The following is a 26,022-nucleotide window of genomic DNA, read 5'->3' as shown; positions in this document are numbered from 1 at the left end:
TTCTCAGACAAAATGAGTATAAGGCATATTACTCTGCGTTTAGAAAATGATGGCGGATGAAAGTTAAAATGTTAAGAAAGAACAATGTCAAATGAAAATCCCTAAAAAAGCTTAATCATATTGCCAGGGTTTAAACATTTCACTGCAACAACATGTTGTTTCACAGTATAAATGTAGTTGATTAGGAAAGGTATTCTGCATAATTTAGTACAGAAAGGCAGTTCACATTTTCACATTATTGTTTATGAACATGTTCATATAAAAATGCATTCGAAAAAATCTGACAGAAAATTTTTGGGAAGGAAATAGATATATGGTCTAAATCTACTTCAAAATGTATTTTAATGCATGTATTGAGGCTCCATATTTCATACATATTAACAAGACATCTGTAAACATAATTTGAATTTACTGCACACCCGAATGACTGTATATAAATAAACCTGTTTCACAAAGGTTTCACTGAGATTAATTTTTGTTATATAAAACCTGTCCACATGCAGAGCATGTCATAAAATGTATTTTATTTGCTTTTTAGCTGTGGTTGTGTTGAGAACACTCAAGCAAGCAAGAAACATTTATTTGATTTTTCTCACATTTATAAAAAGTGAAGCTTCCTACTTGAGACATCCTTTTCAAGAATGCAAGGTAGGTAACACACAAATGTTCCTCTGCATCATCCTGCACATTATGATTTCATTTAATCTTAATATGCTTTTGGAGGAAGTCTTTACCCCCCCCCCCTTCTCTCTTACACACACACACACACACACACACACACACACACACACACACACACACACACACACACACACACACACACACACAAATATACATGCACATATGTCCAAACAACTGTAACAAGACTTTAATTATATGAGCAGATGGTAAAACATTTCTTATCCAGGTACGTGTATCATAGTCTGCAATTACTGTTCCTCATTTAATACAATCTTAGAGGATGGAGTTAAAAGTAATTTGCCAAAGAAATACAAGGCTGATAGCTATCATGAAGCATTTTCAAATGAAAAAGATTTGTACTACTTGGTGATTACAAAACCATTAACTGCATGGATCATTTTGTCTGGAATAGGGTTACCATATTTTCCTAACAAAATTAATAAGATATCATTGTCATAGAAATGACAGATTTGAAAAGATACAGTGAATCACACTATTCTGCTATCATAACTGTGACAAAGCTTGAAAAAAATCTATATTTTCTTATAAAAAAGCATTGCTATGTTTTGTCACTGCTAGACACAGATTGCAGTTTGAAGGAAGCATATATTACCTGTGAACTAAATCCAGATTCTATAGCACTGTAAAAGTTCACTTCTGACTCACTCAGTTACATTTGGAACAGTTTACAGTCAGATGGAGGCAACTAGTCATAACCTAATCCTGACAAAAGTAAATAAATAAATAAGTGAATGAAAAAATAACTGACTTAGCCTGTCTCCATGCGGGAGGGGGGATAAGACTGCCTTCTGAACTTATACATACCAGCTCCATTGTTGCACAAATATGAAGGGACAAATCTCCCAAGGTAAAGGAACCCCTGCTAGCACCAATGTTGAAACCATATCAGCAATGATTTCCTATAGAAAACAGTGATTGGGTAGATCAGATCACCGAGATTGAACTTGACCTGATAGCATATCATCTAGTTTAAACTTAACATGGTGTAGTGAAGAGCATCAAGCAAGGTCATAATAGAGATTTACTAGGATTAATTGCATTTCACTTAGTTCAGAAGTGAATCATCATAAACAAAATATCTAAAACATGTTTCACCACACACCCAAATCACTGCTGCAAATATTTCATTCTATATTATTTAACAATATTTTTTGCAGGGTGTTAGCCCCCCAGTACCCTTGATGTGGGGTCTTTGAACTTCATACCCCAAGTCTTTCTCTTTCTCTATAAATATATATATATATATATATATATATATATATATATATATATATATATTTACATACATATATATATATATATATATATATATATATATATATATATATATATACATACATATACATACATATATATGTATATACAAATTCTTTGTTTTTTTATCCCCCTCCACTTATTGCCTCATACGTTTTGGCTGTCCCAGTGCCCCTGTCCATTGCCTTGTCTACCAGCTCCTCCTTCCAACTTTGGATGTTCTCCAGCTCAGGGATGAGGCAGACTTGTATTTTGAGGGTATCCTGGGAGGGAAGTCCTGCTGGTAACTACTTCTGCCAATGGGATTTTTTTTTATTTAATGACATACTCTTGTTTTTTCACACCCCTTTCCCCTAAGTCAATCCAAGGGCTACTGTCCTCTGTTGGCCACACCTCCATTCAGGGAATACCTAGACAAATGCTCTCTGGTGTAGGTGTGCCCCTGCCCCTCCCTCCCTGCTCCAACTGCTAATTGAACCCAGGTCACCTGGGAAGTAGCTTGGGCTTTATCCCTCTGAGGTCACATAGTCTCAGAGAAAAGGAAAAAAGTATAAAACAAAAATGAAGCTTGCTTCTGCCCTCTTTTCCGTGTCAAGCAACCCAAAAACAATGCAAATCATCTGTGATATATCCATTTCTGATGTGCAAAAATGCTGACAACATATTTCATGCAATTTTGCGTCTGTGATATTTTGCAAGTTTTATTTATTAATTGTTTAAGTTTACTTACTGAGGTGGGGCTCTGATCAATAATGACAGGTAGTGCTTCCAATCAATGATGATACAAACTACATTGTCAGATAAATGAGTGAAGAAGGAAGAATAACGGTAGGAGGACGGGTGCATCATTTATTGCTGGATGAGGGCAGTATTATAGAAGTAATACTTCTAGTAGGAGATTCACCCTTCACATTCTTTACTTTACATGACCATAGATTTCTGTTTTAGGGCAAGATTTAAAGTTGTCGGACACACGCACACACACACAGACACACACACACACACACACACACACACACACACACACACACACACACACACACACACACACACACACACACACACGCAGAACAGGATGGTGCTGAATTAACTTCATTCACATTGGTGATCTAGGTTAACACATCCTTCCCTCCTACAACTTACATAGGTTCAATACAAGGTTAGGGAGAGTTGCTATAATCAGTGTGTTTCAAATACAAAATGCACCAAAAATCCTGGCTCAAACGTTCCTGCCTAAAAAAAAACAAAGCCAAAACACATGAAATAAATATGATACGAGGATATGTATCCTTTGGGATGTTTAACTCATTGCTATTTATATATTCTGACTCTGAGGCAGCTTTGCCAATGTCCACGAGGACTGTATTATTGATAGTAGAAAACCCTTTCTCCCTAAATAACTGCGTATTACCTACCCACTCACAATGAGAATAGCACATCGGGGACAAGGATAATGGCAACTCAGTCATGGCCAGCACCAAATGTGGCAACTCAGTCGTGACCAGCACCAAATGTGGCAACCCAACCATGGCCAGCACCAAATGTGGCAACCCAACCATGGCCAGCACCAAATGTGGCAACCCAACCATGGCCAGCACCAAATGCAAGCTGTTAAATAGATGCAGCGTTGCTGCCAAACTCTGCTCATTATGCGCATTCCCAGAATATTGATTGCTAACTTCATTTCAGTTGATTACATTCTGGCCAGTTTGTCAATGGAATCGGACACATATAAATATGATAATGTCGCTACTTTTATCCCAGTAAACTCCACACTGGCAGTGCTTATCTGTAGCAGGGCTAGCCACCTGGCAGTATGAACATTTGCACTAGATGGCTGTCACTGTGTAAGTGACTCCCAGACCCCATGTGCAAAAAATGGGAAAAAAGGTTATGGATACATGGATGGATCCTGCTTAGGTGGATCTGCTACCACTAACTGGGGTCTCATTCGTAATTCATTCTTGTGCTATCAGTGGCATGAGCAGGCATAGAACCATGGAACTGGTGATTGCACTGGTAGATGAAGGCAGGTGAAAAGCAACTTCCTTAATACAAAGTTTATGTTGGGAACATATTTGCCTAATGTTTCATCAGGCAGGGATGAACTATCAGCAGCAAAATGGAAGTCCTATAAAGGTTCCATACTTAGATACAAATGACAGAAAAAGGGAGGAATGCAAATCCTAATGTTTACAAATCCTCATTTTTAGCACTGATTAAAACACCTACAGTAACATATTTTAGTAGATATTTACACAGGATCATATATAAATGATGAAAGAAGACTGTCCACCTGAATCAAGAGCTTAGCCTGTTCTGCTGCCCCTTCTGTTCCCTGTTTGTTGTTTTAACCCTACCACCCATTTCAGCAAAAGACTCCAATATCCCAATGATATTACTCTTAAATATTCTCCTCTGACTGACACCTAAACATCCCTTGTTTCAGTTCTACAAGAACAACCTGCCCCTGATGAAACAGTGCATTCTTATGTCCCCAATATCTAGACTTCACTTGTGTGTATTTCAAGTATTCTGTGCCCTTCTGTTTGCCATAAATCTTGGCAACCTTCTATTGTGTTCTGTCATTCAGCAAACATAAAGAATACAAAAGCACATTCAAAAAGCACAGAAAAATAACATAGCATAATTAAAAAAAAAAGTATAAAACAGTTTTTTTTTCTGGAAGCAGGCCCCTGGCACCTCCACCCTATTACTTTTATATACTAAATGTAACAGTGCAATAACATGGACAAAAAGCAACATGCACATCAAAGAGCATCCTTCAGTCAAGGCCATTCTGAAGTAGAATAACATCCTTGGTGAAGGGCACTGTGGAAGTCTCCCTGCTGTCCAATGGTCCCTGTTGCATGCATCTCCCAGTGTTACATGCAGTTTCCTCTATCCTGGCCTCCCCTCACCATTCAGATTACTTTTTTCTACCTTTTATCTTGCTCTTCAGCTTTTTTTGCATCTTTCAATACATCTTAAGTGGCCAAGCCAGGGGTCTGGAGGCCACCAGGTCCTCAGAAGCCATGGAGTTATAGATACTTTGTGGTGCATACATATTCTGGTATAGCATGGTGTATTAAAAACAATATATGGTTTCTCATTTTTTAATTTCTACAATTATTTTGGGTTTCTAATACCATGACAGAACTGGACCCCATTCCTAAGTTGAAGTATGATTAAACTTCATGAAATTAGTATTGTTTCAGTCTGATGTCAGCCAGAAGTGTTCTTCACAGCACCCACAATGTGCACAGAACTGACTCCTACAATTCATATGGGGTTACATGTATCAATAGCATACCTAAGTACGATTGTAATTTCTTTTATAAGACCCATTGCTCCTGCTACTATTGGAACTGTCTGGATATCCTTCTTCCACATTTCTACCATTTCTGCCTGCAAATCCTGGTATTTTATGACTTTGTGGCTATCTTAATGGAAGACAATGTTGTCACTGGGCATAGCAATTTCAATGATCAATGCTACTTTTGTCTTCTTTTCATGGACTGTGTTATCTAATTTTCTCACATCTGTTTTTTGAACTGTTGGTAATGGGTGATCCCATATGATATAAGCTTCATCATTTTCTATAATGCTTTGTGGCTCATGTTTCCAATGTTTTTAGCTACATCAATATTATAATGTTTGCACAATCCCCAATGCAACAGTCTTGCCACATTATTATGCCCTTCCGTATACAGACCATCTGCCATTAGTATATTACAACCAGCAACAAGATGTGCGACTATTTCCAATTCTGTTTTACAAAATCTAAATTTGTCTGTGTCTCCTATATGTTCAATGGACGTTGTAAACCAACATGTACATAGTCCATTATCTTGGGCCACCAATTTTAACCTTTTATCTTTTGTTTTAAATTCACCTCTCCTTAACCATTCCGGCATTAGATCCTGATCAACATGAGGTTGCTCCTAGAGTTTTCTATACTTGCAACTACATTTATGCATTTTCCACATTTCTTGCCTTCTCATCTGATCTTTCACCTTATAGTCTTTCGCTTTTTGGCACATTCATTTGCTATCTGATTTTTATCTACTTCTGGTTTGATTTCCATTCCTGCTTGACACCGATATGCTTCTTCTAAACTAAGCAGGGAAGCCATCTTAGACTTATTGTTCTCATGTTTTAAAACTTTCACTATGTTTGGGTCGTGTGAGGTCAGCAGATATGTATGGAGTCCCACTACTGCAGACCTATACATGTAATCAATTTCAAGGAGGCCCATACCTCCTTCAGAATGGGAATACATAGTCTTGGTATGCACTGATTTTTATAAATCATTTGATAAGTATTAAGCATTTTTCTTGTTTTCCTGTCCAACTGATCCAATACCTTTTGGGGCCAGTCAATCACTCCAAAACTAAGTTAGGACAGGAAGAGTAAATTAGTTTATAGCTTGGACTTTGTTCCTAGATGTCAGAGCTGTTTTCAGTATTAATTTTAGTCTTCTAAAATATTCCTAAGTTTTATTCACATTTGTTCATGTTTTATTGTTGATATGACCCTTCATCACTTCCTAAATATTTGTATACTCCCTCTTGCTCAAGTTCATTTATATCACATTCCTGTCCCAGGCCGATGTTTTCTTGGCGCTGCAACTTTCCTGCTTTAAAGATTGCTTTTGCACATTTAGCAAGACCAAATAGCATTCTTATAGGGTACATGTCAGTTGACCGACAAGTCGGAAGACCGACATTCACTCCACCGACACATGAAAACATCGACAGTGCAAACACGGACATTTAACAGGTAAGACTTTTAAATTCGCTAATCATGCCTACCATGTTTTAGTAAGTGTGGCAGTGTTGTGCATGTGTGGTAGGCATGATTAGCGAATTTAAAAGTCTTACCTGTTAAATGTCCGTGTTTGCGCTGTCGATGTTTTCATGTGTCGGTGGAGTGAATGTCGGTCTTTCGACTTGTCGGTCGACTGACATGTACCCTTCTTATATCATCTGAAAAGGTTTTGACCACTTGCAGTTGTGATTTTAGTTCCTCATCTAATGACCTATACACTTTTAAATCATCCACCAAAAGAAGATAAGTTTTTAGACTTTGTTGTTTTCCTGCAGCCTAATTATAGTCATGGGTTAAAGGCAAGACAAAAGAGCAGCAGTGACAAAGATTCACCCTGGAATATCCCCCTTTGAATTTTTTATCATTGGAATAATAATTTCTCCTTTATCATGGCTTAACTGCAAAGTGGTTTGCAACTGTTTTATAGCTGCTGTAATGTAACCAATCAGTGTAGGGTGTATCTTATAAATTTTTAATCACTATTTTATCCATGAATGTGGGATACTGTCAAATGCTTTTTTGTAGTCTAACCATGCCATAGATAGATTATTCCCCTTTTTAGAGTTCTCCATTTTGACTTTAATAACAAATGATCCTTTGTTCCATATGACTTTCTTTTGTGACCCTTTTGTCCTATTGCCACGATTGAGTTTTCTTCTAAATGACTATAAACTCTGTTGGCATCAATTCCAGAGTATAGTTTATACATCATCAGAAGGCAAGTTATTGGTCTGTAGTTTTTTTGGACAACTTATAGGTTCACTCTTAAGGAGGTGCACTGTTTTTTTCTGTTATTAACCAGGTTGGCATCTGTTTGGGGTGTATATATAAGTAGGTCTTACTCATGGTTAAATCTTCATGCAATGATGTTAGTATTTTTAGCCAATAGTTAGGCACTGCATCTCAGCCTGGGGTTTTCCAATTAGGAAATGTTCTTAACTTTGTTTCAATTTCCTGGCTGTTACTTCATCCTATTTCATATCCTGTACTTTTGAACTTTGTATTTGTTCTTTTACTTCTATCCATTCAGCGTCTTGTTATGTTGCACAGGATTTTCATAGATATTTCTCCAAAATGTATATATTTCTTTTTTTTTTCTCCTCTGGTGTTTCAATTCCTTTTTATTTGTTTCCCAATCCTCTATATAATCTTTTTGGGTTATCAATAAACTGTTTATTTTGCACTTTTCCTTTGTATTTAGCTGCATATCTTCAGGTTTTCTGCCTGTGTTGATATTTTTAGTTTATTTGCGATAGTGCATGGTAGATCCTGATCAGGATACTACACATTGCTTTTATCACATCTATCTTTCTGAGTATTTCTGTTGATCTGTTCCCTCTTCTATATTCTTCTAACAGTGACACTTCTTGTCTTAACTGCTTTATAGTTTTCTCTATTTTATACTTCCATGATGGCATTTAATTTCTCTCCTTCCTTTCCCTTACTGGCTGGTGTTTTTGTTGTAAAACTTTATCTGTTATTAATTTAGCTGCACAGTAGTATATCCTATTTACTTCTGTTATATCACATGAATTTCTATGAGTAGTCCTAATTACTGTGTTCATTTGTTTTATCAAACTTCTAACTTTTTGGGTTTTACTGGCTTTCTGTAGTCCATCTCTATTAAACCAAGCAACTCTTCTTGTAGATCATTTTCTTCGAAACTGAGGGCACATTCTTTGTTCTCCATTTCCTGTGGAGATTCTACAGAAAGTTCCAGATCATCTTCCTGTGTCACATTCTCTTCAGTTTCATCCTGTGTCATCCACTGCTCTTTCATGTGGGAACTCCCTGGCCTATCACTCCACAACACTTACTGCATCAACGTTACCACAGTTTCCTGTTCCTTCCCTTGCTGTGAACTCCAACTGACCTTTTGTACTAGTTTACTATGGAAGGCTCCAATGTATCTTCATATGGCAACTGATCAGATGTTTCCTGTTCCATTTGTTTCTCCTTAATTTGAGGATGAATTGCTCCATCCTGGTGTGATGTTATCAGAGTTAGATTGTCCACACTAAATCCTTCACTTTGCAGGTAATACATAAACTCGCTTTCTATTTCTTTAACTTCTCCATCACTAATCCTCTTTTCTGCTTTTCTTCTTTGTTTTCTTATTTTTCGTATTGCAAAATTTTCCATATCCGGATACATTTGCCTGTATTTCTCTTTAGATAACGTTGGTGCTGCTCTATTTGTATTGATTAGTTTTGCTTTCTCCTTTGCATAGCTATTACACCATATTAAATCTCTTTTTCTTTCCCATGTCCATATTTCCTCTTCAGATGTCTCCTGCTCCAGCTGTTTCTCCTTACCTGGGGAACTCGTTCCATCATGCTGTGAGGTAACCTGTGTTAGACCTACACTAAATCCTTCACTTGGCAGATGTTCCATAACTTCATTTTCTATGTTTTTAACTTCTGCTTTACTAATCTTCTTTCTATGCTCCCTCTTTGTGATCTTATTCTTTGTATTGTGAAATGTTCTACATCTGGGTGTCTTTGCCTGTATTTCTCTTAGTATATCTTTAAGGCTGTTCTTTCTAATTGATTAATTTGGCTTCCTCCTTTGCATAAATATTATACCATATCATCTGGCTTTTTCTTTCCCATGTTAAAAATCTAGAGATTTTTGAAAGGTATAAAAAGAAATATATGGCAAATAAGGCATTATGGAACCCGATGCTACCGACTAATAATGCTGCTACACGATCCTATAAATTGCAACAGTCTCTGAGTTCATGATATTAAATTTGGGGGGTGAAGGGTTAATGTTCTTTCAATGGGTGATGTGATCAGCTTGCTCTTGGGGACAATAGGTGATCCCAGCCAGATATATGCTCACTTTGCAAGTGACCAACCTGTTTATTCCAGGACTTGCGGCATGAACAACTGATATGGCTTCTATTTGGTATCCGCAACAAGTTTCTGCTTTGTACCCTCTAGTGCAACAGGCAATCTCATATATGTGACATGATGTACTAGCCAGGCTAGATGGCATGTTATACACAGGTAACTACAGAAGTCTGACTTGGCAAGATGTGCAGTTAATCTTGACCTAAGATGCTACTGTAAGCTGACTGTTATACCAATCACCAGGAGAAGAACTCCCCAAAACACATCAGACATTTTTTCCCACCCTTCCTACACACTTCTGTACTAGATATCTTAGCTTCTTTGCAAAAGAATTCTGGATGAAGCCAAACACAGTAGTGGGACAAAACCAGGGACGTTTTTGAAATATTACTTTAATTTGCTTAAAAAGTTAATAGAACAATATATTTTCCATCAAATTAATATGCATATTCAGAATGATAAAACTATGTGTAATCTTCAGTAATTTACCAGAAAATCAGTCAGAGACAGTGCAAAAATGTAAGGCAAAATCAGGGTTAGTTCTGCCAAATCAATGAATAGCTGAGGGGTATAGGTCATATATAAATGTTTAAAGTAAAATTTATCTCAGGTAAAAACAATATTTCTTCTGGTATGATTCTGCTAGCAAACAACAGTTATATGTCTCAGCCATGAGTGCACATATAACATTTTACATATGTTCACTAACACCTTCAGATAACATTTTCCTATCTATCCTAGCATCTGGTCAGCCAACCTTGTGAGGATCACATTGAAAATTTATCTTTACGCTATCTGACAAAACTACTGCAATGCCCCATCTTTATCTTTTCTTGCCACTGCCTTTCTTTCATTCTTGAGTTTTCAACTTCCAGGTGTATTCTTTGAACTGAATTTCAGCCACCATAACTTAAACTGTCTGTCTGGTCTTACCAAGTCCATTCTCATCCTTTCTATAGTTGTTTATGTATCATTCATGTTGTTACATTAATGATGGCTCAACAAATGACTCAGATTTTTCCAGACATTGTGCAGTGCCATTTAAAATGACAATAAGGGGGGGGTGGGTTCCAGTACTGACCCCCACACTATTGTGCAACTAATGATCCTTTCATGTGAATGGATCCCACTTATTACCTACTGTGTTCTAATGCTAAGCAAAAATTTTACCCACACTATCACCCAGGACCTTGTCCAAGTCTATATAATTTGCTCAAAACATCTTAAGTAGTAGTTTTACCATACGGATTTCTAAAGACTAAACATCTCCACATCACTTTCTGAGCTTCCACCCTTGCAATCCTGTTAGACATGTCTGACACAACCTTCTTGATATGAATCCATGCTGCCTTGGGTTTCTATCCTATTTGCTTCCAGATATTCTAAAACTATTTTCTTCAGAAATGATTCTGTTTTTATCTCTGCAGCTAAGGCCAAACTTGCAGGTTGAGCACTTCCAAACTATTTATTTCTTTATTTAACATTTAACTGTGTAAGTGAGTTGGTCCATCTGACCCTTTTCATTCACCGTATACTGTAGTGAAGACTAGAAGTAAAGCTATGTTTACAATTACATGAGGTTATACAGTTTATAGTCAATATATTACTTTAGGACCAATGCTGCAGAACAACAACAACAACAACAACAACAAACAAACAAACAAACAAACAAACAAACAAACAAACAAACAAACAAAAAAACAGTGCCAAAATAAGACTGGCTTTCAGATATCCTGTATTTCCTGTTGTTTACTTCTCTTCTCTTCTTTTAATTTGTCTTGTTTTCTCTTCTCTTCATTTCTCTTCTTTTAATTTGTCTTGTTTTCCCTTCTCTTCATTTCTCTTCTTTTAATTTGTCTTGTTTTCTCTTCTCTTCATTTCTCTTCTTTTAATTTGTCTTGTTTTCCCTTCTCTTCATTTCTCTTCTTTTAATTTGTCTTGTTTTCTCTTCTCTTCATTTCTCTTCTCCCATTTCTTTTTGCACTCCTAGATGATTACATAGTGGTAATGATGGGAATGCAAACAAAGTTCGGTATTACGAGGTAGGGTAAGGAAGCTGCAGTAATGTGTGCAAGTCTATACTAAGAACTGTTGTTTTTTGTGTAAGCTGTGTAGTGCCATGTTTAGTGCTGTCTCTTACTAGATTTTTTTCTGCATGGAAATATTTCTGCTGTACACATAATTTTTGGATCCCACAACCATTTACCTTCAGCCTTCTGCAAGGACCCCTCTTTGATCTTCATTTATGGCTTAGTCTTCACGGAACGGGGTTTCACTAAGCATGAAAATTCCATTATGTAAGCCCTGGAGTGTGGAGGTGGACAAGAGAGCAGAGTGATCTGGTATGAATAGCCTGAGAGGTGCAGAGAACTATTTTCTTACGCTATCCCATCTCTCCTAGCCTACACCAAGCATGCAATGATGTCTGTGCACAATTAGTTCAATGATAAACTGCTAGCACATGCCATTCTTTGAAATGCTGGGTTACAGTCCACAGTCCCCAATGAAGACTTTAGCCCTGAGTGAAAAGCCCTCGTCTCCCTCCCTGGGTTAGATCAGCTGGAAAAAATATGTCTTATTTTTATCTCTGAGTTGATTCCTCTGCACTTGGGTATACTAGTTGAACCAGAGTCATCACCAGAACCACAGTCAGAGTCCTTCCTTCTGTGCCATAGCACCTGGTCTGCTGTTCATCAATTTCTGCATATTAGGGATGTTAATTAATATAAGCTTAAAATGGCAGTTATGTAGCTTAATGAAACATATTCCATATCAGATAAAATAAATCTTTAAATAATGTCTGTATATAGATGTTTTTTGTTATCGTATACAAGATGCCTTATCTTAGTGGGCTAAATGTAATACAGTTATTTTACATCAATAGCAATAAAGGACATAGCAATACATTTATTAAGATACCAGCACACTGATTTTTTTCTGATACTCGTATAAAGGCTTGTCCAAAATAATCTGTGCAGCTTTTGTGTTATTTTTTTAAATTCAGTTTATAATGACTTACCATCATATTAGCCAAGAAGTTAATGTTTGTATTTTATTGTTGCTGATTTTCTGGGCACACATGACATACATAGATTGATGCACCTTATCTGTCACTGGTACCCTCTCCCTGTTATTTGTTGTGAGGTATTCTGTACACAGAATTCAAAGTAAATGAGACATGTGACTGTCTACACAAATCGCTGTGAATATCCATTCTGACGGAGATCAGCAGCTAGTGCTTTTGGTTCTCTCATGAGGGGGTGAGGAAAGGGCTGCATCTAGGTTTGCAGAAACCAAATTTCTTTCTAGATTATAGTTAAAGGTAAAGTGACATTGTGGAGGTGGTATGCAAACTCTTACACCCTCTAGTACACAGTACATACTCAACTAGGTGCCATTGGTGACCCCTTTTAGCTGAAACAATTTATTTCACAGATCTGTTTTACAACATTAGCTCTACCCATGTTTGATAAACATTGCTGTGTTTCTGTACTTCTTCTGCTACCTGAAGGCTCAGGCTGCTTCTACAGCCCTCCATTTATCATTCTTGACACTGTACCCGAGTTTCCCTTTAATTTCCTTTAATTTGTTAAGAGACCTCAGCTACATTTGTCTTGTATGTAACTGTGTTATTATTTCTCTTCTTGTTTATACTTTATGCACTTCTGTGTTTCATTCTATTATTTTAGTTGATGTTTTAGCAAGAATAAATATGTGGCAAATTTTGCATCACATGTTATACTGATAGCATACATTGTTGGCATATTTACTTTTATTTAGCTGTTTGCTGCAGTGTGTAACTGTATTCCTTTGTTTGAATATATAACTTATTTCAGTTGTTTCTTATTATATACAGTTTTATTTGGGCAACCTACAGGGTAATGAACACAACTCTCGAGCTTCATTTGCACGTAGTTCAACCTACTGAGGATTGGAGATCCTCCATAGGAAATCACTGTCATCTACTTCTGCCAGCACTGATGCTGTTTTTAGGGGAATTTCCCACTTCTTTGAGTTGGTGCAACCATGGAGTTAGTATATATAAGTTCAGCGGTATGGGTGACTTGCCCCTCACATTGTGGGGTGCAGCAGGGCTTGCTGTCCTGCAAAAAAAAAAAAACACTTAAAAAGTGTTTTTTGGTCTTTTTTTGGGGGGAGGGGGGATGCAATTCAGGGATTCCAATTGTTGGTGCTTTCAGTTTTGTCCTCTCATAGTGGAAGCATTTTATTTAGTTGTATGTGTAATGTTAATCAGTTTTTTCTATGTAAGTAATTTAACTCAGCTGTTGCTGCTGTATGTAGTTTCATTTAGTTGTTTTTTCATTTACATAATTTAATTCCTGTTTTTTATGGATCTTTGTGTTTATTCTTGCCTTTGGCCTGTGCAATGGTTCAAATGGGCCTGTTTATATTGTTCTGTTACCCAGGTTATCCAACATAAAACAAATAAAAATAAATACAATGACTATTGTCCACCACTTGTCAGATGTTTATTGGCGGGTCCATTGCCTCCTTCTTTGACATGAAGAGAGGGGCATTAGTTATTGGATCCTTTTCATTCTAGGTAGTACTCTGGCAGTACCGGTCTGTTTCCAAACCCAAGTACCAGGAATAGGACTTATGAAGAAATAACCAGTGCATGATTTTAAATAACACTTCTTGCATACTTCAACATGAATGTTTAACCACTGCTGTATTGCTTGATTCTAGTTAGACATTTTTTATTGTTTCACTATAATGCAATTCACAGCTTAGACTCACTGCATTATCTGTCTTCTTTTTTGCAGGGGAAGGGGCTGATTTAATGATAATACATAATTCCTGCTAGGATAGCCAAATATTAAATGGTTCACATCTGTGGTGGTCCCATAATGTAGATTCACAATCACTGTAGGCTGTTACTGTTAGTACAATGTAACACTGTTCCCAATGTTCTTTCTCTGTTTTTTTTTTCTTTGAATCTCTCTCTTCATTCCTAGATTTCAGAGTTTCTGTATCTACTACAGTCCTCTTGTGCACTTCCATTAGCTATATGTGGCATCCTTCCATATATAATGCTGCATGTACTGGGAAAAGGCAGTATCACTGCTGACCTACTGTACTGTTTATAGTTGCAACCATAATCATCTAAGCTTTAGCACTGAGAATATGTAGGTGTGTTTCGAAGAGCATGAAGACTTAATGAGGGACACATGCATCTAAGATCATGTGTTTATTATTTGCCATGCCCTTTAAACACGTCCATACCTCTGTACCAGAATACCTCACATTTCACTAGAAATATTATAATATGAAGAGTTTCTTTATTTATTGACATTTATTTACCAGGAAAGTCTGACTGAGTCACATATTCAGCAGAAGCCTGAGGAGTTATCACACTGTACTATTTAATTTGTGTCCGAATGGGAAAGACAACAGTATGGAATTATGTTTGCTAAGAATCATATGTTTATTCCTTTTTCCAGCTAACTCTCTTTTCTTGTATCTTTCTGCAGTGACAGTAAATATCTTTCTATAAGAATGTGTCTTAATTATATTGTGTGTATTATGGCATTTCTTCAATTTACTTATTTATGTTAGAATATTTTTTTTCAGTTTTACATTTATTATCTGAATTTCTTGCAGTATGGTAACCTCTCTGTGTTTCACTTGTACAAACACATTATGTGACTGACAACAAATGTTTTATATTTAGACAGAGACAATGCACAGTTTGGCTACTGTTTGTGTGACATAATATGATGATATGACATGACAAGACAGGCAGTATGTGCCATATGATGTGTGATAAAACATAATATTATATAAAACAAGAAAATGTCATCTAAGGGTACTGTCAATATCTGTGTAAATTAGTTTCTATGGTTAATTATTTTGTGGGCAGTACCTTTAAACCCATCCTTATAAATACATAAAGGATTCCTCTAAATTACTGTACAATCACTTGCTAATACGGAAAAAGTATTGTATATTCTGGGATCATGTCTGCTAGAAGTACTGCAGTTTCATCTAAGCACAATGCATGCGATGAGCAGATTTACTGTCTGTAAAGCAAATATTAAATTTACTGCTGTTTTGCTGGATATGTTGTACCTAAGTACCAGTATAAGGAAGGATTATAGCTTGTTCATTCTTTTGCAGTTCAAATGTTGAAACCGGTTAATCAATCAAAGAACATGCCAATACAGTATTTAAGTGATGTATGCCTGTCTTTTGTGCATGCGGGTAAGAGGTCACACAAGTGTTAGCCCCTGGTGTTTGTTTACAATCTGTCTCTTAGGAGTGAGTGGTCATAAATAATAACCAGGCAATGGTTACTGGTGGGCCATGGTTCTCACCTTGACTTAAATCCTAACTCAAGTGTTGGTGCTAAAGTGGAGTCCATAGACCATGGGCCTCTGCAGGGGGTTGTTAAATCAAAATGCATTTTGCAGGGAAGTGTTACTGGGAATTTTGACCTTAATTTAACCTTTCTTGTAGAATAGTGTCAGGAGAGACAGAGTAGAGAAACTGCCTACATATTTCTATTAGTTGTTAGCTGATCTAGCAGGGACACTGATTTCGGTTATCAAAAAAACGAAATTCGGTTTTCATGAGATGAAATCCAGAAAATATACCCATTATTTTTGAATGTCATTTCTAGTCATTTCTGTGAATTCATTATAATTTTCTTTGGCATCAAGATACATTTAAAATTAAAACAGATACTAGGCACAGAACACACAAAAATACAAGCCGACAATTCTATAAATAATAACTATGAACAGGAATGCATCTTGTGGTGAATTAGTTCTGTGCCCAAAAATATCCAATTCCACGAAAGTCTTGTGTTTTTTCAGTTCTCAGACAGTCCAAATTGGGGATTTGCTGGTACTTTTCCCTGACCCCCCCCAAAAAAAAACACAAATCATTGTCCCATCTGCATTGTTAAAGGTTATGAGTTATATATTATGATGCAGTGCAAAAATACAGTTTTACATGTATTAAATGTAATATTTCATATACCATTTCTGTGGTATGAACCATAAAATACAGTTTTACGTGTATTAAATGTAATATTTCATATACTATTTCTGTGGCATGAACCATAAAATTCACTTTTACGTGTATTAAATGTAATATTTCATATACCATTTCTGTGGCATGAACCATAAAATACAGTTTTACGTGTATTAAATGTAATATTTCATATACCATTTTTATGGTATGAACCATAAAATTCAGTTTTACATGTATTAAATGTAATATTTCATATACCATTTCTGTGGTATGAACCATAAAATACAGTTTTACATGCATTAAATGTAATATTTCATATACCATTTCTGTGGTATGAACCATAAAATACAGTTTTACATGCATTAAATGTAATATTTCATATACCATTTCTGTGGTATGAAACATAAAATTCAGTTTTTGGAACATCATGTCTGAATGAAAAAAATGCATATACCAAAACAAACAGCAGATCAAATGGATAGAATTGGTCTAACAAATAAATGTCTCTTTATCTGGGTGACCTGTACTATGCATTTATGGATTAGGCTTGGACACATGCGTATTTTTGAATATATCTTACTTTGTTTCCACATTAAAATGCATAGACAAAACACTCTGGGAGTGTATCTTAACATTTTAGCTGAAGAGGTCTACCATGACTGTTTTTTTTTCACTTTTTATTGCTTGTTGAACAGGTAACCATATAATGTGTACATGTGCATTCTTACACAGAGAGCAGTACCTAAAGAAAGCATCCATCCATCCATCCATCCATCCATCCATCCATCCATCCACAACCTCTTTTATCCATTTCTGCACATACTGTCAGGGTGTTGCTTCAAAAGTGATAATTATCCAGAGCCAAGGTACACTCCACTGGGTAGCTATACCTGCTCTAGTCCTTAAAGAAAACATGAAAGAAAAACAAAAAACAAAAGTATATTTGCAAAGCACCCGAGGAACATTGCCTCAGTGGTTTAAATTATTTTCTCTTCCACCACATATCCGACCTTTTTCTCATTTGTTATCCATGAAACAAATTCCTTCCTTTTATAAGCTGCCACATTCACCTATCAATTTCCTTTCAAACCCATCTCAACTGCAATGATTCAGGCATAGTGCTGTACTATGATTTTGGCCTTCACATTTAACTTTGTTTCACCTGGATTTACTGCCATTCCACCTAAAGTCAGACCTGATATTGGGAGCATAACAACAACAACCTTATTAAACAAATAAACTAAGTGCATACAAAGACTCCCTATCGCGTACTATATAAGCTTGGATATATCAAGAACTTCTACTGTGAAAAATAAGAAAGTGCTCATCTATCTAACCCTCTGCTATGATTTTGTGCATGTTAGTGCTATAATTTTTAATGCATGGAGTTCAAGAGTCCCTTCATGTCTGTACTTTTCATGAAAGAAAACAATTCAGCTGTATGGTTTGTTGAAAAAAATATCAATATCTGCTTCCCCTGATTCTCTCGTCTCCCAGCTTCACCCCCCCAACACATTCCTCCACACTCCTTAATTTCACTTTCTGCCTACTAGTACTTTAATTTTACTATTTCCTTGCATTTTTCCTGATCAGATAAGAAGTCTTATAACACAGGAAATCTGAATAAAGGCTTTTGATACATTTGACGTTTTTCTTATAATCGTATTGATTTTTGAAATGCGTTCAGTTGTACCACAGTTCACGCATAGTTAATAAAGGTATGCTTGGCTTTTAAGTATGATGTTGTACAAACTGCAACATACTCAGATGATAGACTTCCTGGGCCAAAGACAATAAATGAAAGGATTATTTTGTATTTCTTCGTAAATGTCAGAAGCTGTGGTTCTTACCAGAAATTTAAATATTCCAGAGGTAAACACTTTAGAATATGTAATTAATCGTCATTATTAACCATGTCAGAATGGTTCAATACATTCCAACTAGACACAAAATGATCTAATTCTGCTCATATCTTGGCTGATCACTTAGTTTGTATGCATTTTACATTTAGATACCTCAACATAACCAGTGAGCATTATGGTTATGCAATAACTCATTATGTTTACACTGTAGTGCTAAATCAAGAGACTGTTTCTATCATTAGCTAAATTATTTTAAGTAATCAGTGTTTTCTTCTAATTATTTCTGTATTATAATCTGTATAAAAATAACATGTTTTCTCACATCACGGCTAGATAATATATTTGCCTCTACATTTATGGCAACATTTTGGTGGTGTCTTTTTTCATAACAGAAACTATGAAAATAAATTTTTTTTTTTTTTGCACTTGAATGGAGGTGCAGACATTGCATTAATATTTGCTGTATTTTTTGGCAACTGTACCACTAATAAACATTGCTCATCCTCTCTTTCCATCCAAACTTTTCTTTGGTCCTCTGTCTTTGTTAGATATTATTTTAATAATTTGTTTTAGCAGGGTAATAACAGTAGAAATATTGACTGGGGAGTTAGGAAAAATAAACCCAAACTCATTTGCACACATACATGAAATGACTTTTGGCCATATAGGGAACACACTATCATAGCTACAGAGAAAAAAAAAAACATTTAAATGCTCCCTCACTATATTAAAGACTATGAATTTTTCCACACTTGTTAAAATAGATAACAAATGCAAAAGGTGGAAATAAAAGTGATAAAGAAATACATAAGCAGTATGTGAAACACAAATTAAAGTAAATTTACTCCAGCAGCACTACCCAGATACAAGGTAATGCCATTATTATAGTGAGACAAATGGATCTAGTTTGGTTGATTTTAGTCCAAGTGGCGATACCCACTTAGTTGAACTCATAAAAGCGAGCGGATGGTCCAAAGTATGGGTATAAATTCACCTCATACCCCCCTACAGGTGGTTCATCTGCTTAACTAATATAAATAAGTCGAAGGTCACCAAACCTAAGAGTATTTTATTTTAGTTGTAATGCAATATTAGTTGTTACAGACTTAACCAACCAGGCTACCAATGGAATAGCAACGTTAATAACATGTAGATCCTGTAATTCTTAGCCTTCATATATGTGCTTTGGACTGCTGGCCTTCCTGGTTAACAAACAAACAATCGGACAAACAAACAATCGGACAAACAAATACTGATAATGAGCAATCGCATGCTTCTTACAATTACAGTGATGATGATGATGATGAATTCAGAATTATGTAAGCATGGTGTACTCACCAGTATACTTGGCTGTGTAGGGTGAACCTACACACCAGTATGCAAACTGACTGTTCATGTGTGTGTAGTATCCTTGGGAATGAAGTGGCTTCAAGCTGTGTCTCTTGTCTGTCAGTTTCATAAAAGCATATGACATACAAAGAAGAATACCTTGCAGTGAGGCTTTCTGTAGCTTATTTGACAAGAATCAAATAATTTAAAGCAACAGAGAATTCTTGGTTTGCATGTGCAGAAAGAAATGAGCAATTATTTATAACAAATAACATTCATTAAGAAAAGCAACATTTCTTAGAGTTCTGGGTATCTCCACATGCAGCTCTGTAGCTCATAGGTATATACTAAATGTGCATTCCAGAAAACAATTGAGACGCCTAGACTGCTAAGCTCAGTATGCTAGGAATAAATCAGGCTTCCTGGTCAAGGAGGTCCATGCTACATACCCCATGGGTGAATTTACAATTTCTATCCAGTCAGTTTAGTTTTAAATGAGAGCAAGCTGGGTCTATATTATAAGACCGAACGTTCACAACCACAAACACCTAAACAGCGACACATAAACACCAAACTCTGAAAATAGCGAAGGACATCAACATTGAAATCCGGAATGCCGAACGGATTTCCATGGCCAGCAGGGTGGTCGTGGGGAAGAAGAAATATATCTCGGAGCTGGTATATTTAAGTAGGGGGGTGCAGGGGGGCTTGCCCCCCTGCAAAAGTGTGTTTAATGAAGTTTGTTTATGTAGGTTTTGCTTACTTGTATGGCACTGCTGTTGTTGGAAATGCGTTTGATGTTCCAGATTTCGATCTTGACATTGTTCACTATTTTCGGAGTTTGGCGTTTATGTGTTGCTGTTTAGGTGTTCGTGGTTGTGAACGTTCGGTCTTATAATATAGACCTGGATTTGCTTGATGTGTAAAGAGTGCTTATTCCCTAAACAGGGGCTACATTGGGTTAGAAAGCTATGTTGTCATTGGGTTAGAAAGCTATGTTGTCATTGGGTTCTAGTTATGTCTTGCTGCAAGTTAAAATCCTTTATACTAAAACCATAGCTTGTCAGCAGTGAGATTTGATTTTATCAAAACACTCATGGTAATGGAAGTGGAGGTACTGAATGTGGCCATTCTGAAACTGTAAAAGACACATAAGGATCAATTTTATATTATGGAACTATGAAAATGCTTGTAAAAGTCTTACTAAATTACTAGCATTTTGATAAGTGTTTTGATAAGTTCCCAAAAAGGAAATTAATTACTCATGCCTACCTTTATCACAGATGAGCGAACATGGAGACAGATGCAGGTAATGCAGTATCTAGTAAACATGAACAAATGTTTAATGTATTGTTTACTGAGAAAGGCCTACAGAATCTGACTATGAAGGTTAAAATATAGACAAGTGAGAATTTATCTGTGCTGGTTGGTGTATGTTACAAAAAGCAAAAAGATTGTTTTCCTTTAGATGTGATTAAAGGTGGGAGTGTAACCAGGCATGGCCTTGTACACAACCGGTTACATTTTTTTCCATATATCTTTCAGGATCTTTGTGGTTTACTGAGGTTAGACTATTTCTACAATTGCTCTTTAGCAGATATATTAGCATCAGATTGGACTTGATGAAACCGAAATTGAGTGGGACAGTCTGAAAGAAGCAATACTTGCAAAAGTTACAGCATGACAAATATGCAAAGGACAGGTAACTCAATGAAGATGTCACAGTGTACCTCCTAGATATCACTGGGGGAGGTTCAAAGAACAGTCCGTGAATTATTCTCAAGAGTACAGACCATTTTTGTAGTGAGACAAAGCAAGTGATTGCAAGGATTTCTTATTGGAGACATTCTGATCTACTGAGACCTAGATCTCTAATACCAAAGGACACTAACACTTCCGAAAAAAAGTGAATCCAGATGCCAGAGTATGACTGACTGATTTGCACTGATATGCAAAAGATGAAGGAAAAACTTTCCAGTACTGGCTAATTTCCAGAATCTGCACAAGCGAGTATCGTGCAAACTAGTGACTCTGGTGTTTCAGTGGCATAAGAATCTGGAAAAGCCGAGAAAATGGCAGAGGATTAGAAAACCAGCTTAGCATCTAACATATGATGACTAAAGCTAATGTTAGTGGTTCAGCACCTATGTATGCATTGAACTGCTTGTATTCTAGAATAGAATAAACTCATCCATCAATGGATTAGGATTATGGAAATGAAATGTCACTTAGCAGTGAACTAATATGTTGGTCTAAGCTAAAAGCAGGTGTAATGTGATGTACTGAGTCTTGTATGTAACTCCATAAAAGTGAGTTTATGTAGCTGTACGTAACATGGCTTCACATGCATGCAGTGCTCAGTTTGTGCTCTGTTTGTGTCTGACAATAGTTGTAATCCTAGCCTCAACAGTTTATCCAAAGTACATAACAATAGGCATCAGCAGTGTTTTCACTCCTTATTTATGTTGTGAAAAAATTGTACTAGTAATATTAGACAGAACATTTGTTTCATATTTACACCAAAAAATATGCAAGCCCCAGTAACTGTAGAAATACAAAACAGCATTACAATGGAAAGTTGTTGTTTTGTGAAATAAGGTACTGAAAAAAATTCTTCGGCAATGCAGTGTTTGATGCATAAGGCAATAAATAAAGGAAGGTCAAAATGTTTTTGGAATCATCACTGGTCTGAGATATATGCAAAAAAAACAGCATAGGCATAGCTCCTCAAAAGATATAGCAATACATTGTAATAATGAAGCAAATACTAATTTTACTAAATACACTAACCCTATTATGTTCCGGAATCATCAGATACTGAAACTGTCATCCGTGCATTATATTGTCACGTCTTCCTGCTTGACTAGTGACATTTCCTCTCTGTTCCCTATCATAGCTCTCAACCTTCTATTCTGCAAAATGTGGAACACTACCTCTCACCCTCTCACGTGGAACAAATGGACAACATGTGGACCACTTACAACATCAAGAAGCTCGCAGCATGGTTATAACTGCTAATTCATATTTACAAAATTTGCTTTTGAGGAATTAATGAGTCAATATTATTCACCGCTGATATTTGTTAAAAACTTGAATGTGTGGCAGACCATTTCAAAGTGGAACAGCAGGGAACATAAACTTTTTAAGATTTAAAATGAGGGACATTCCTCATAAATTGGTAAAACTGAGAAGCATGCTTTTTTATACTTAAAAGGGAAAAGCTAATGTAAAGACCATTATACTTATGTGTGGACATAGTCCTGTTTTGTCATGTAAAATATTTTCTTTTACTTTTTCTGCAGTATGGAAAATTTGTATGATTATATTTTTCATTGTAGGCTGACATTTTCAGTGAATACAAATGCCATAATTGACTATATCTGGCACTAAAAATGCAGACAGCAGTAGTAGTTTCACTAGTTCACTGCATATTTTTGAGTATTTGTCACCTCAGAAACTTAGTTTGTTTTCAAGCTCTAACTGAACTGAGCAGAGTAACAGAATGTAAACACTAGAACCTGTATAAATGCAAATATGAAAATTAGTTGCATGGTGCTTGAAAAGTTATAATGTATGTAACAGTTTATTAAGGCTTCATTTGTTGCTTATCCCTCTGAGATCAACTGCACATAATTCTGTTAATTACAATGACAGAAATGGCATTTTGAACTAACTAAGCATATATCTTTCAAGATTCAGTTAAGTTACCATAAAGGAAGAAGTAAACCAAATGATCCTTGCACCACAAATACAAAGATATCCAGTCACACTTATTACAAGAGTGGTGCTCTTTACTAAGACAACTACTTCCCTCTACATAGAGAAACTGTGTTGAAGCGAACTCTCAGTGACAGTTGTTCTATAGTAAAACAAAATATAACATTATTATGGAGTGGGTCTATTTTCCTTTTTGTCCAATTAATGATTTGCTTTTTCCTATTTAACATTGTTGAATGCCTGACATGCAAGCTCTGCCCTTATAAACCTTTGTGTAATTATTAATGATATGAGGTTACAGATATTAACTGTTTATAGATGCTACTAACTAGTTTCAGATGTGCACTGATATTACATGGGTGTGTAACATCAAATAACCAGTTATACATAGCTGAGATATTATATCCCAGTAACTCAGAATTTGTAGATTTTAAAAGTCTGTTCGCATGTAAATTTATTAATATTATTATTATTTATTTATTTACTTTTGTTGACTGTTTTAGTCCCACTATGCATGTTGCATGTTTTTACTTGAGACATGAGTTGGTCTGTTGACAGGAATCAGAAAATTTGGTCAGGATGCTAGGGAAATTCCTTTCTCCTCTTAATAAGTGTCTTGGGGTCTTTAACACCCATGAGATAGGACCTCAGTCTAACTTCCTAATGAACTGCAAATGCTGAATGCAAGGTGATACTGTAAAGAACCTGAACTCTAATTTCAGGGCTTGCTTAGTTATTTCCGATTAGAAATATCATGATTTTTGAAGGTCTGCTTTCCCCATCCCAGGGGATACATGTCTGTATGCACTACACAAGCTACATAAATCCACCCATTAAATATACTGATGAAAGTCACTGGCACATCAAAGATATGTATAAAATGTTTCTGCATAGGGTAACTAGCTGTAAGAGACTACTGCATATGTGCTGATAGGTTGCTTTAAGGTGCTGTGATGTACGAATGTAAACTTAATGCCTGTGCAAGAAGTCAATCATCCTCTCAGGATTTCCTAACTACAGATACACAATTTTGCACTTTTGAGGACCCAGTTCAGGGGATTCGTAGACAAGTAGCACACACTGCAATGCTAATTAGTGGGTAATTAGTGACTCTGCAATGGATGCAAGGATTCAAAGATGACAATACATAATGCATGTCTTCTAATCTGTGAGACTCCCTGAATGTTAGTGCTGAGCAAGTCTGTAGTATTCACCTATGAATGCCAGACACATTTGTCTGTGCCGACTTCCTGCTTGGAGTTATATACAAAGTACTATCAGAAATGGTGTAGTTGTACTTTTTAATCTCTTTTCTCACCTCTTCTGCTTATGTTATCTACCATATTCATGACAAAATGTGCTACTGTATATTTCATGTGACTCATTTTTAATTCTTGCAAATGAAATTTATCTACATGCATGACTCTTTATGTCTATCACGTGAACATGCTCACAGGTATGTGCTGTGTAATGAAAGCCACTACAGTCTGATTAATAATAATTAAGAATAATAATATCTTAATTCTGCAATGCCAGTGAACTATAGATAGCTAATTTTGAATGTCTCTGCTTGTAAGTAATCTGCTGCCTTTTCATTCTGTGTATTTCTCATTGTCTTAACTACTTACTATATGTTAATTGTGGACCTTTTCTCCGCGGGCATCCACTGAAAATGGACCTGGTCCAGATGGATTTTCCCGGTTTGCAAATGTAAAATAAATAAATAATAAATAAATAAATAAATACATAACAGTCTGGACAGACACTCACTATATATGTCTGATTTTTCTCGCTTGACTTGCACTGGTAATAGTTTTGTAATACATTCCGAGTGGCATGCAAACATCAGTTGTTTCTGTGTTCTTGTCTGAGACAGCAGATGCACCTAGAATTTTGTTCCTACTTGCAACATGTCCATTGTGATCTTACTCACTTTTGATGCCCTGATTCCTCTTTTTCCATGTTGTTTCACTCTGATAGTAGCTGCTATCACTGTACTGATGGGTGTTTGATAGTCTGCCTCAGCTATTGTGTAAGACAAAGCTACAGTACTGTAACATTAATGCATACTCAGATTTAACAGTATAATTACTTATAATACTTGATTTAATGTAATATTCTGATGGTACTGTTTTCTTTTACTGAAATGTGGTCATTGTTCTTGGTCACTGATTACCTCACATGTACTTTTCAAATAATTTAATAAGCTGCATTCACAATACCTTCTTTAAGTATATCTCATCTTGGTTCCTCAGGACTCCTCACATACATTGCAACATGTTGCCTATTAAATGTATAATGTACCTTTACAAATGTGTAGGGTGTCCAGTAGTGTACTGCAGTATGGAGCGTAGGAATATTCTTAAAGCAGTTAGCTAGCTAACAAGGTTTTATAAGGAGGATGCCTGAAATCAACAAACTGAGAAGTTATTTCCCTACCTGGAAAATCATCATGAATGAAGGAAGGCCATGAA

At 36.1% G+C, this 26,022-nt stretch overlaps 1 long non-coding RNA gene across 1 annotated transcript in view; it reads left to right on the top strand.

Annotated features, from left to right (window-relative positions):
• The window catches only part of LOC122787716, a 167,820-nt gene extending 142,545 nt beyond the window's left edge, over positions 1-25,275 (top strand). Inside the window, exons 2-3 of the long non-coding RNA XR_006362590.1 lie at positions 539-648; positions 22,728-25,275. This is a non-coding gene — a long non-coding RNA (uncharacterized LOC122787716). The remainder of the gene's footprint in view (positions 1-538; positions 649-22,727) is intronic.
• The last annotated feature ends 747 nt before the right edge of the window (positions 25,276-26,022 follow it).

Source organism: Protopterus annectens, chromosome 13.part0 (assembly GCF_019279795.1).
Source record: "Protopterus annectens isolate FY-2018-M chromosome 13.part0, PAN1.0, whole genome shotgun sequence".
Taxonomy (NCBI): Eukaryota; Metazoa; Chordata; order Ceratodontiformes; family Protopteridae; genus Protopterus; species Protopterus annectens.
This window is presented reverse-complemented; position numbering and strand designations above follow the sequence as displayed.